The sequence below is a fragment of the Stenella coeruleoalba genome, assembly GCF_951394435.1.
Source record: "Stenella coeruleoalba genome assembly, contig: scaffold_34, whole genome shotgun sequence".
NCBI lineage: Eukaryota > Metazoa > Chordata > Mammalia > Artiodactyla > Delphinidae > Stenella > Stenella coeruleoalba.
In genome coordinates, this window is record NW_027646159.1 from 1,659,346 (window position 1) to 1,672,337 (window position 12,992).

Genomic DNA, 12,992 nt, shown 5'->3' on the forward strand with positions numbered 1-12,992 from the left:
TACTTCAGTCTATTTTTGGACGATAGCTGTCATTTATAACTCTGCAGGTTTGTGAATTACAGTGCCCCTGAGCTCCTTTCTTCAACTCGCTTTCTTGTGACCTGGCCGCAACACCGCAGGATGGCTTCAGGCCCTAATCTGGTTCCGGCACGGCACGCTGAGCCTTTGGTTATTTCCTCTTCCTGGTGGGAAATGAGAGTTAAATTTTCCCGTCCAGACACCTCCAGCTAGTCTCTCATTGGTTCTCGCTATTCCTGTTCATCTTCCGCAGAAATTGCAAACTGGGCCAAACAGGAGGTTAAAGGCGCTGACTCTCCAAGTGGGGAGAGTGTTAGTAAAGCGTCTGGAATGTTGCACCCGAGTACCAGGGGAGGAAAACTGAGACATATTTTAACACGTCTCCCGTTCACATGGTTCATCATACTTGGGTTCCACATGCATGTTTTAGCTGAAGGAAGAATACCTTAAACCTGGAGAGTTAAGACCCGTGGAATGGGTACCATGCAATATGACTTCAAAGGGTCTTCATTTGCTCACCGAGCCTCTCCAATCGTATCACTGCTGCGTTTATGCCCCTGTACACATGCTTGATTCTCTTTCGGAGACATAGCAATCCATAGGTTTTAAGATACTTACTAGTCAGGTACATTCTTAGGCGTTTAATATGCGGTGTTGAGTCCATTTCGTTGAGCAAGGAGTAGCTCTTGTCTATTCCATATTTGACTTAAGGAACTTTATCTGTGCTCATTTCAATCTCTGGTTTTATGCAGCACCCCAACTCACCTTTCCCCTTAAGCAAGCATAAGTTGGTTTTCTAAATTTGAGACCCTGTTCTGTTCTGTAATTCAGTTCCTGTGTAGCCAAGTTTACATTCCGTGTATTACAGATATCTAATGATGTTTCTTTTTCTGTGTGACTTATTTCAGTTGAATCATCATACCTGAATCCACTCATTGTGCTGCTATGGGCCTGATGACACAGATTTCATTGCTGAGTGATATTGCTTTGTAAGTAAATACCACAACTTCTTTATCCATTTTTCACTTTCTGCGATGTTGAACTTGTACTGTAAACGAGGTTCTTGTAAACAGATCCGTTCCAAACTTTGGGGTGGCTGCGTCTTTTTGATTTTAATTTCCCTAAGCTATAGGACCATAAGTGGAAGTGCCCTAGGTTCTGTTGCTTTGTTTTTTAGATGTTTCAGGAAACACCATACACTTCTCCCGAGTGGTTGTTGGCAATTTACATCCCGCCCATCAGCATAACAAGGCTCCCAGTTCTCCATGGCCTGTCCTGCCTTTCTGGATTTTACACTTTTTTCAGATGGCCCTTTTGACCGGGGGGAAGTGAGACTTCATTGTAGTGCAGATTTCCTTTGCAAGCTTGCTTGGTTGGCCAAAAAGGGCGTATGCGTTTTTTCCTGAATATATTCAGGAAAAAACGCATACGCCCTTTTTGGCCAAGTGCATCATTGTGGACGTTCTGCCTCTTTTCCTATGCTTTCAATGCAATTCCAGTCTACCTCCTGAAATCAGTTTCCTGCAATTCTGCCCCGCTTTCAAGTCCTCTTGGCAGCCTTACTTCAGTCTATTTTTGGACGATAGCTGTCATTTATAACTCTGCAGGTTTGTGAATTACAGTGCCCCTGAGCTCCTTTCTTCAACTCGCTTTCTTGTGACCTGGCCGCAACACCGCAGGATGGCTTCAGGCCCTAATCTGGTTCCGGCACGGCACGCTGAGCCTTTGGTTATTTCGTCTTCCTGGTGGGAAATGAGAGTTAAATTTGCCCGTCCAGACACCTCCAGCTAGTCTCTCATTGGTTCTCGCTATTCCTGTTCATCTTCCGCAGAAATTGCAAACTGGGCCAAACAGGAGGTTAAAGGCGCTGACTCTCCAAGTGGGGAGAGTGTTAGTAAAGCGTCTGGAATGTTGCACCCGAGTACCAGGGGAGGAAAACTGAGACATATTTGAACACGTCTCCCGTTCACATGGTTGATCATACTTGGGTTCCACATGCATGTTTTAGCTGAAGGAAGAATACCTTAAACCTGGAGAGTTAAGACCCGTGGAATGGGTACCATGCAATATGACTTCAAAGGGTCTTCATTTGCTCACCGAGCCTCTCCAATCGTATCACTGCTGCGTTTATGCCCCTGTACACATGCTTGATTCTCTTTCGGAGACATAGCAATCCATAGGTTTTAAGATACTTACTAGTCAGGTACATTCTTAGGCGTTTAATATGCGGTGTTGAGTCCATTTCGTTGAGCAAGGAGTAGCTCTTGTCTATTCCATATTTGACTTAAGGAACTTTATCTGTGCTCATTTCAATCTCTGGTTTTATGCAGCACCCCAACTCACCTTTACCCTTAAGCAAGCATAAGTTGGTTTTCTAAATTTGAGACCCTGTTCTTTTCTGTAATTCAGTTCCTGTGTAGCCAAGTTTACATTCCGTGTATTACTGATATCTTATGATGTTTCTTTTTCTGTGTGACTTATTTCAGTTAGAATCATCATACCTGAATCCACTCATTGTGCTGCTAAGGGCCTGATGACACAGATTTCATTGCTGAGTGATATTGCTTTGTAAGTAAATACCACAACTTCTTTATCCATTTTTCACTTTCTGTGATGTTGAACTTGTACTGTAAACGAGGTTGTTGTAAAGAGAGCGGTTCCAAACTTTGGGGTGGCTGTGTCTTTTTGATTTTAATTTCCCTAAGCTATAGGACCATAAGTGGAAGTGCCCTAGGTTCTGTTGCTTTGTTTTTTAGATGTTTCAGGAAACACCATACACTTCTCCCCAGTGGTTGTTGGCAATTTACATCCCGCCCATCAGCATAACAAGGCTCCCAGTTCTCCATGGCCTGTCCTGCCTTTCTGGATTTTACACTTTTTTCAGATGGCCCTTTTGACCGGGGGGAAGTGAGACTTCATTGTAGTGCAGATTTCCTTTGCAAGCTTGCTTGGTTGGCCAAAAAGGGCGTATGCGTTTTTTCCTGAATATATTCAGGAAAAAACGCATACGCCCTTTTTGGCCAAGTGCATCATTTTGGACGTTCTGCCTCTTTTCCTATGCTTTCAATGCAATTCCAGTCTACCTCCTGAAATCGGTTTCCTGCAATTCTGCCCCGCTTTCAAGTCCTCTTGACAGCCTTACTTCAGTCTATTTTTGGACGATAGCTGTCATTTATAACTCTGCAGGTTTGTGAATTACAGTGCCCCTGAGCTCCTTTCTTCAACTTGCTTTCTTGTGACCTGGCCGCAACACCGCAGGATGGCTTCAGGCCCTAATCTGGTTCCGGCACGGCACGCTGAGCCTTTGGTTATTTCCTCTTCCTGGTGGGAAATGAGAGTTAAATTTGCCCGTCCAGACACCTCCAGCTAGTCTCTCATTGGTTCTCGCTATTCCTGTTCATCTTCCGCAGAAATTGCAAACTGGGCCAAACAGGAGGTTAAAGGCGCTGACTCTCCAAGTGGGGAGAGTGTTAGTAAAGCATCTGGATTGTTGCACCCGAGTACCAGGGGAGAAAAACTGAGACATATTTGAACACGTCTCCCGTTCACATGGTTCATCATACTTGGGTTCCACATGCATGTTTTAGCTGAAGGAAGAATACCTTAAACCTGGAGAGTTAAGACCCGTGGAATGGGTACCATGCAATATGACTTCAAAGGGTCTTCATTTGCTCACCGAACCTCTCCAATCCTATCACTGCTGCGTTTATGCCCCTGTACACATGCTTGATTCTCTTTCGGAGACATAGCAATCCATAGGTTTTAAGATACTTACTAGTCAGGTACATTCTTAGGCGTTTAATATGCGGTGTTGAGTCCATTTCGTTGAGCAAGGAGTAGCTCTTGTCTATTCCATATTTGACTTAAGGAACTTTATCTGTGCTCATTTCAATCTCTGGTTTTATGCAGCACCCCAACTCACCTTTCCCCTTAAGCAAGCATAAGTTGGTTTTCTAAATTTGAGACCCTGTTCTGTTCTGTAATTCAGTTCCTGTGTAACCAAGTTTACATTCCGTGTATTACTGATATCTTATGATGTTTCTTTTTCTGTGTGACTTATTTCAGTTAGAATCATCATACCTGAATCCACTCATTGTGCTGCTAAGGGCCTGATGACACAGATTTCATTGCTGAGTGATATTGCTTTGTAAGTAAATACCACAACTTCTTTATCCATTTTTCACTTTCTGCAATGTTGAACTTGTACTGTAAACGAGCTTCTTGTAAACAGAGCCGTTCCAAACTTTGGGGTGGCTGTGTCTTTTTGATTTTAATTTCCCTAAGCTATAGGACCATAAGTGGAAGTGCCCTAGGTTCTGTTGCTTTGTTTTTTAGATGTTTCAGGAAACACCATACACTTCTCCCGAGTGCTTGTTGGCAATTTACATCCCACCCATCAGCATAACAAGGCTCCCAGTTCTCCATGGCCTGTCCTGCCTTTCTGGATTTTACATTTTTTTCAGATGGCCCTTTTGACTGGGGGGAAGTGAGACTTCATTGTAGTGCAGATTTCCTTTGCAAGCTTGCTTGGTTGGCCAAAAAGGGCGTATGCGTTTTTTCCTGAATATATTCAGGAAAAAACGCATACGCCCTTTTTGGCCAAGTGCATCATTGTGGACGTTCTGCCTCTTTTCCTATGCTTTCAATGCAATTCCAGTCTACCTCCTGAAATCGGTTTCCTGCAATTCTGCCCCGCTTTCAAGTCCTCTTGGCAGCCTTACTTCATTATATTTTTGGACGATAGCTGTCATTTATAACTCTGCAGGTTTGTGAATTACAGTGCCCCTGAGCTCCTTTCTTCAACTCGCTTTCTTGTGACCTGGCCGCAAACCGCAGGATGTCTTCAGGCCCTAATCTGGTTCTGGCATGGCACGCTGAGCCTTTGGTTAATTCCTCTTCCTGGTGGGAAATGAGAGTTAAATTTGCCCATCCAGGCACCTCCAGCTAGTCTCTCATTGGTTCTCGCTATTCCTGATCATCTTCCACAGAAATTGCAAACTGGGCCAAACAGGAGGTTAAAGGGACTGACTCTCCAAGTGGGGAGAGTGTTAGTAAAGCGTCTGGAATGTTGCACCCGAGTACCAGGGGAGGAAAACTGAGACATATTTGAACACGTCTCCCGATCACATGGTTGATCATACTCTAGGTTCTACATGCATGTTTTAGCTGAAAGAAGAATACCTTAAACCTGGGTAGTTGAAACCCATGGAATGGGTACCATGCAATATGACTTCAAAGGGTCTTCATTTGCTCACGAACCTCTCCAATCCTATCACTGCTGCGTTTATGCCCCTGTACACATGCTTGATTCTCTTTCGGAGACATAGCAATCCATAGGTTTTAAGATACTTACTAGTCAGGTACATTCTTAGGCGTTTAATATGCGGTGTTGAGTCCATTTCGTTGAGCAAGGAGTAGCTCTTGTCTATTCCATAATTGGCTTAAGGAACTTTATCTGTGCTCATTTCAATCTCTGGTTTTATGCAGCACCCCAACTCACCTTTACCCTTAAGCAAGCATAAGTTGGTTTTCTAAATTTGAGACCCTGTTCTGTTCTGTAATTTAGTTCCTGTGTAGCCAAGTTTACATTCCGTGTATTACTGATATCTTATGATGTTTCTTTTTCTGTGTGACTTATTTCAGTTAGAATCATCATACCTGAATCCACACATTGTGCTGCTACGGGCCTGATGACATAGATTTCATTGCTGAGTGATATTGCTTTGTAAGTAAATACCACAACTTCTTTATCCATTTTTCACTTTCTGCGATGTTGAACTTGTACTGTAAACGAGGTTCTTGTAAACTGAGGCGTCCCAAATTTTGGGGTGGCTGTGTCTTTTTGATTTTAATTTCCCTAAGCTATAGGACCATAAGTGGAAGTGCCCTAGGTTCTGTTGCTTTGTTTTTTAGATGTTTCAGGAAACACCATACACTTCTCCCCAGTGGTTGTTGGCAATTTACATCCCGCCCATCAGCATAACAAGGCTCCCAGTTCTCCATGGCCTGTCCTGCCTTTCTGGATTTTACACTTTTTTCAGATGGCCCTTTTGACCGGGGGGAAGTGAGACTTCATTGTAGTGCAGATTTCCTTTGCAAGCTTGCTTGGTTGGCCAAAAAGGGCGTATGTGTTTTTTCCTGAATATATTCAGGAAAAAACGCATACGCCCTTTTTGGCCAAGTGCATCATTGTGGACGTTCTGCCTCTTTTCCTATGCTTTCAATGCAATTCCAGTCTACCTCCTGAAATCAGTTTCCTGCAATTCTGCCCCGCTTTCAAGTCCTCTTGGCAGCCTTACTTCAGTCTATTTTTGGACGATAGCTGTCATTTATAACTCTGCAGGTTTGTGAATTACAGTGCCCCTGAGCTCCTTTCTTCAACTCGCTTTCTTGTGACCTGGCCGCAACACCGCAGGATGGCTTCAGGCCCTAATCTGGTTCCGGCACGGCACGCTGAGCCTTTGGTTATTTCCTCTTCCTGGTGGGAAATGAGAGTTAAATTTTCCCGTCCAGACACCTCCAGCTAGTCTCTCATTGGTTCTCGCTATTCCTGTTCATCTTCCGCAGAAATTGCAAACTGGGCCAAACAGGAGGTTAAAGGCGCTGACTCTCCAAGTGGGGAGAGTGTTAGTAAAGCGTCTGGAATGTTGCACCCGAGTACCAGGGGAGGAAAACTGAGACATATTTTAACACGTCTCCCGTTCACATGGTTCATCATACTTGGGTTCCACATGCATGTTTTAGCTGAAGGAAGAATACCTTAAACCTGGAGAGTTAAGACCCGTGGAATGGGTACCATGCAATATGACTTCAAAGGGTCTTCATTTGCTCACCGAGCCTCTCCAATCGTATCACTGCTGCGTTTATGCCCCTGTACACATGCTTGATTCTCTTTCGGAGACATAGCAATCCATAGGTTTTAAGATACTTACTAGTCAGGTACATTCTTAGGCGTTTAATATGCGGTGTTGAGTCCATTTCGTTGAGCAAGGAGTAGCTCTTGTCTATTCCATATTTGACTTAAGGAACTTTATCTGTGCTCATTTCAATCTCTGGTTTTATGCAGCACCCCAACTCACCTTTCCCCTTAAGCAAGCATAAGTTGGTTTTCTAAATTTGAGACCCTGTTCTGTTCTGTAATTCAGTTCCTGTGTAGCCAAGTTTACATTCCGTGTATTACTGATATCTTATGATGTTTCTTTTTCTGTGTGACTTATTTCAGTTAGAATCATCATACCTGAATCCACTCATTGTGCTGCTAAGGGCCTGATGACACAGATTTCATTGCTGAGTGATATTGCTTTGTAAGTAAATACCACAACTTCTTTATCCATTTTTCACTTTCTGCGATGTTGAACTTGTACTGTAAACGAGGTTGTTGTAAAGAGAGCGGTTCCAAACTTTGGGGTGGCTGTGTCTTTTTGATTTTAATTTCCCTAAGCTATAGGACCATAAGTGGAAGTGCCCTAGATTCTGTTGCTTTGTTTTTTAGATGTTTCAGGAAACACCATACACTTCTCCCCAGTGGTTGTTGGCAATTTACATCCCGCCCATCAGCATAACAAGGCTCCCAGTTCTCCATGGCCTGTCCTGCCTTTCTGGATTTTACACTTTTTTCAGATGGCCCTTTTGACCGGGAGGAAGTGAGACTTCATTGTAGTGCAGATTTCCTTTGCAAGCTTGCTTGGTTGGCCAAAAAGGGCGTATGCGTTTTTTCCTGAATATATTCAGGAAAAAACGCATACGCCCTTTTTGGCCAAGTGCATCATTGTGGACGTTCTGCCTCTTTTCCTATGCTTTCAATGCAATTCCAGTCTACCTCCTGAAATCGGTTTCCTGCAATTCTGCCCCGCTTTCAAGTCCTCTTGGCAGCCTTACTTCAGTCTATTTTTGGACGGTAGCTGTCATTTATAACTCTGCAGGTTTGTGAATTACAGTGCCCCTGAGCTCCTTTCTTCAACTTGCTTTCTTGTGAACTGGCCACAACACCGCAGGATGGCTTCAGGCCCTAATCTGGTTCCGGCACGGCACGCTGAGCCTTTGGTTATTTCCTCTTCCTGGTGGGAAATGAGAGTTAAATTTGCCCGTCCAGACACCTCCAGCTAGTCTCTCATTGGTTCTCGCTATTCCTGTTCATCTTCCGCAGAAATTGCAAACTGGGCCAAACAGGAGGTTAAAGGCGCTGACTCTCCAAGTCGGGAGAGTGTTAGTAAAGCGTCTGGAATGTTGCACCCGAGTACCAGGGGAGGAAAACTGAGACATATTTGAACACGTCTCCCGTTCACATGGTTCATCATACTTGGGTTCCACATGCATGTTTTAGCTGAAGGAAGAATACCTTAAACCTGGAGAGTTAAGACCCGTGGAATGGGTACCATGCAATATGACTTCAAAGGGTCTTCATTTGCTCACCGAACCTCTCCAATCCTATCACTGCTGCGTTTATGCCCCTGTACACATGCTTGATTCTCTTTCGGAGACATAGCAATCCATAGGTTTTAAGATACTTACTAGTCAGGTACATTCTTAGGCGTTTAATATGCGGTGTTGAGTCCATTTCGTTGAGCAAGGAGTAGCTCTTGTCTATTCCATATTTGACTTAAGGAACTTTATCTGTGCTCATTTCAATCTCTGGTTTTATGCAGCACCCCAACTCACCTTTACCCTTAAGCAAGCATAAGTTGGTTTTCTAAATTTGAGACCCTGTTCTGTTCTGTAATTCAGTTCCTGTGTAGCCAAGTTTACATTCCGTGTATTACAGATATCTAATGATGTTTCTTTTTCTGTGTGACTTATTTCAGTTGAATCATCATACCTGAATCCACTCATTGTGCTGCTATGGGCCTGATGACACAGATTTCATTGCTGAGTGATATTGCTTTGTAAGTAAATACCACAACTTCTTTATCCATTTTTCACTTTCTGCGATGTTGAACTTGTACTGTAAACGAGGTTCTTGTAAACAGATCCGTTCCAAACTTTGGGGTGGCTGCGTCTTTTTGATTTTAATTTCCCTAAGCTATAGGACCATAAGTGGAAGTGCCCTAGGTTCTGTTGCTTTGTTTTTTAGATGTTTCAGGAAACACCATACACTTCTCCCGAGTGGTTGTTGGCAATTTACATCCCGCCCATCAGCATAACAAGGCTCCCAGTTCTCCATGGCCTGTCCTGCCTTTCTGGATTTTACACTTTTTTCAGATGGCCCTTTTGACCGGGGGGAAGTGAGACTTCATTGTAGTGCAGATTTCCTTTGCAAGCTTGCTTGGTTGGCCAAAAAGGGCGTATGCGTTTTTTCCTGAATATATTCAGGAAAAAACGCATACGCCCTTTTTGGCCAAGTGCATCATTGTGGACGTTCTGCCTCTTTTCCTATGCTTTCAATGCAATTCCAGTCTACCTCCTGAAATCAGTTTCCTGCAATTCTGCCCCGCTTTCAAGTCCTCTTGGCAGCCTTACTTCAGTCTATTTTTGGACGATAGCTGTCATTTATAACTCTGCAGGTTTGTGAATTACAGTGCCCCTGAGCTCCTTTCTTCAACTCGCTTTCTTGTGACCTGGCCGCAACACCGCAGGATGGCTTCAGGCCCTAATCTGGTTCCGGCACGGCACGCTGAGCCTTTGGTTATTTCGTCTTCCTGGTGGGAAATGAGAGTTAAATTTGCCCGTCCAGACACCTCCAGCTAGTCTCTCATTGGTTCTCGCTATTCCTGTTCATCTTCCGCAGAAATTGCAAACTGGGCCAAACAGGAGGTTAAAGGCGCTGACTCTCCAAGTGGGGAGAGTGTTAGTAAAGTGTCTGGAATGTTGCACCCGAGTACCAGGGGAGGAAAACTGAGACATATTTGAACACGTCTCCCGTTCACATGGTTGATCATACTTGGGTTCCACATGCATGTTTTAGCTGAAGGAAGAATACCTTAAACCTGGAGAGTTAAGACCCGTGGAATGGGTACCATGCAATATGACTTCAAAGGGTCTTCATTTGCTCACCGAGCCTCTCCAATCGTATCACTGCTGCGTTTATGCCCCTGTACACATGCTTGATTCTCTTTCGGAGACATAGCAATCCATAGGTTTTAAGATACTTACTAGTCAGGTACATTCTTAGGCGTTTAATATGCGGTGTTGAGTCCATTTCGTTGAGCAAGGAGTAGCTCTTGTCTATTCCATATTTGACTTAAGGAACTTTATCTGTGCTCATTTCAATCTCTGGTTTTATGCAGCACCCCAACTCACCTTTACCCTTAAGCAAGCATAAGTTGGTTTTCTAAATTTGAGACCCTGTTCTGTTCTGTAATTCAGTTCCTGTGTAGCCAAGTTTACATTCCGTGTATTACTGATATCTTATGATGTTTCTTTTTCTGTGTGACTTATTTCAGTTAGAATCATCATACCTGAATCCACTCATTGTGCTGCTAAGGGCCTGATGACACAGATTTCATTGCTGAGTGATATTACTTTGTAAGTAAATACCACAACTTCTTTATCCATTTTTCACTTTCTGCGATGTTGAACTTGTACTGTAAACGAGGTTGTTGTAAAGAGAGCGGTTCCAAACTTTGGGGTGGCTGTGTCTTTTTGATTTTAATTTCCCTAAGCTATAGGACCATAAGTGGAAGTGCCCTAGGTTCTGTTGCTTTGTTTTTTAGATGTTTCAGGAAACACCATACACTTCTCCCCAGTGGTTGTTGGCAATTTACATCCCACCCATCAGCATAACAAGGCTCCCAGTTCTCCATGGCCTGTCCTGCCTTTCTGGATTTTACACTTTTTTCAGATGGCCCTTTTGACCGGGGGGAAGTGAGACTTCATTGTAGTGCAGATTTCCTTTGCAAGCTTGCTTGGTTGGCCAAAAAGGGCGTATGCGTTTTTTCCTGAATATATTCAGGAAAAAACGCATACGCCCTTTTTGGCCAAGTGCATCATTGTGGACGTTCTGCCTCTTTTCCTATGCTTTCAATGCAATTCCAGTCTACCTCCTGAAATCGGTTTCCTGCAATTCTGCCCCGCTTTCAAGTCCTCTTGGCAGCCTTACTTCAGTCTATTTTTGGACGATAGCTGTCATTTATAACTCTGCAGGTTTGTGAATTACAGTGCCCCTGAGCTCCTTTCTTCAACTCGCTTTCTTGTGACCTGGCCGCAACACCGCAGGATGGCTTCAGGCCCTAATCTGGTTCCGGCACGGCACGCTGAGCCTTTGGTTATTTCCTCTTCCTGGTGGGAAATGAGAGTTAAATTTTCCCGTCCAGACACCTCCAGCTAGTCTCTCATTGGTTCTCGCTATTCCTGTTCATCTTCCGCAGAAATTGCAAACTGGGCCAAACAGGAGGTTAAAGGCGCTGACTCTCCAAGTGGGGAGAGTGTTAGTAAAGCGTCTGGAATGTTGCACCCGAGTACCAGGGGAGGAAAACTGAGACATATTTTAACACGTCTCCCGTTCACATGGTTCATCATACTTGGGTTCCACATGCATGTTTTAGCTGAAGGAAGAATACTTTAAACCTGGAGAGTTAAGACCCGTGGAATGGGTACCATGCAATATGACTTCAAAGGGTCTTCATTTGCTCACCGAGCCTCTCCAATCGTATCACTGCTGCGTTTATGCCCCTGTACACATGCTTGATTCTCTTTCGGAGACATAGCAATCCATAGGTTTTAAGATACTTACTAGTCAGGTACATTCTTAGGCGTTTAATATGCGGTGTTGAGTCCATTTCGTTGAGCAAGGAGTAGCTCTTGTCTATTCCATATTTGACTTAAGGAACTTTATCTGTGCTCATTTCAATCTCTGGTTTTATGCAGCACCCCAACTCACCTTTCCCCTTAAGCAAGCATAAGTTGGTTTTCTAAATTTGAGACCCTGTTCTGTTCTGTAATTCAGTTCCTGTGTAGCCAAGTTTACATTCCGTGTATTACTGATATCTTATGATGTTTCTTTTTCTGTGTGACTTATTTCAGTTAGAATCATCATACCTGAATCCACTCATTGTGCTGCTAAGGGCCTGATGACACAGATTTCATTGCTGAGTGATATTGCTTTGTAAGTAAATACCACAATTTCTTTATCCATTTTTCACTTTCTGCGATGTTGAACTTGTACTGTAAACGAGGTTGTTGTAAAGAGAGCGGTTCCAAACTTTGGGGTGGCTGTGTCTTTTTGATTTTAATTTCCCTAAGCTATAGGACCATAAGTGGAAGTGCCCTAGATTCTGTTGCTTTGTTTTTTAGATGTTTCAGGAAACACCATACACTTCTCCCCAGTGGTTGTTGGCAATTTACATCCCGCCCATCAGCATAACAAGGCTCCCAGTTCTCCATGGCCTGTCCTGCCTTTCTGGATTTTACACTTTTTTCAGATGGCCCTTTTGACCGGGAGGAAGTGAGACTTCATTGTAGTGCAGATTTCCTTTGCAAGCTTGCTTGGTTGGCCAAAAAGGGCGTATGCGTTTTTTCCTGAATATATTCAGGAAAAAACGCATACGCCCTTTTTGGCCAAGTGCATCATTGTGGACGTTCTGCCTCTTTTCCTATGCTTTCAATGCAATTCCAGTCTACCTCCTGAAATCGGTTTCCTGCAATTCTGCCCCGCTTTCAAGTCCTCTTGGCAGCCTTACTTCAGTCTATTTTTGGACGGTAGCTGTCATTTATAACTCTGCAGGTTTGTGAATTACAGTGCCCCTGAGCTCCTTTCTTCAACTTGCTTTCTTGTGAACTGGCCACAACACCGCAGGATGGCTTCAGGCCCTAATCTGGTTCCGGCACGGCACGCTGAGCCTTTGGTTATTTCCTCTTCCTGGTGGGAAATGAGAGTTAAATTTGCCCGTCCAGACACCTCCAGCTAGTCTCTCATTGGTTCTCGCTATTCCTGTTCATCTTCCGCAGAAATTGCAAACTGGGCCAAACAGGAGGTTAAAGGCGCTGACTCTCCAAGTGGGGAGAGTGTTAGTAAAGCGTCTGGAATGTTGCACCCGAGT

The 12,992-nt window shown here is 43.9% G+C and overlaps 1 long non-coding RNA gene across 4 annotated transcripts in view; it reads left to right on the forward strand.

Moving 5' to 3' along the window:
- The window catches only part of LOC307181296, a 1,479,290-nt gene that overhangs the window by 1,026,160 nt on the left and 440,138 nt on the right, over positions 1 to 12,992 (forward strand). The window contains exon 5 of one of the 4 annotated variants that reach the window (XR_013826373.1): positions 5,662 to 5,818. The exons of the other annotated variants lie outside the window; for them this stretch is intronic. This is a non-coding gene — a long non-coding RNA (uncharacterized lncRNA). Of the gene's footprint in view, positions 1 to 5,661; positions 5,819 to 12,992 lie in introns of those variants that run through there. 4 annotated transcript variants of the gene reach the window in all.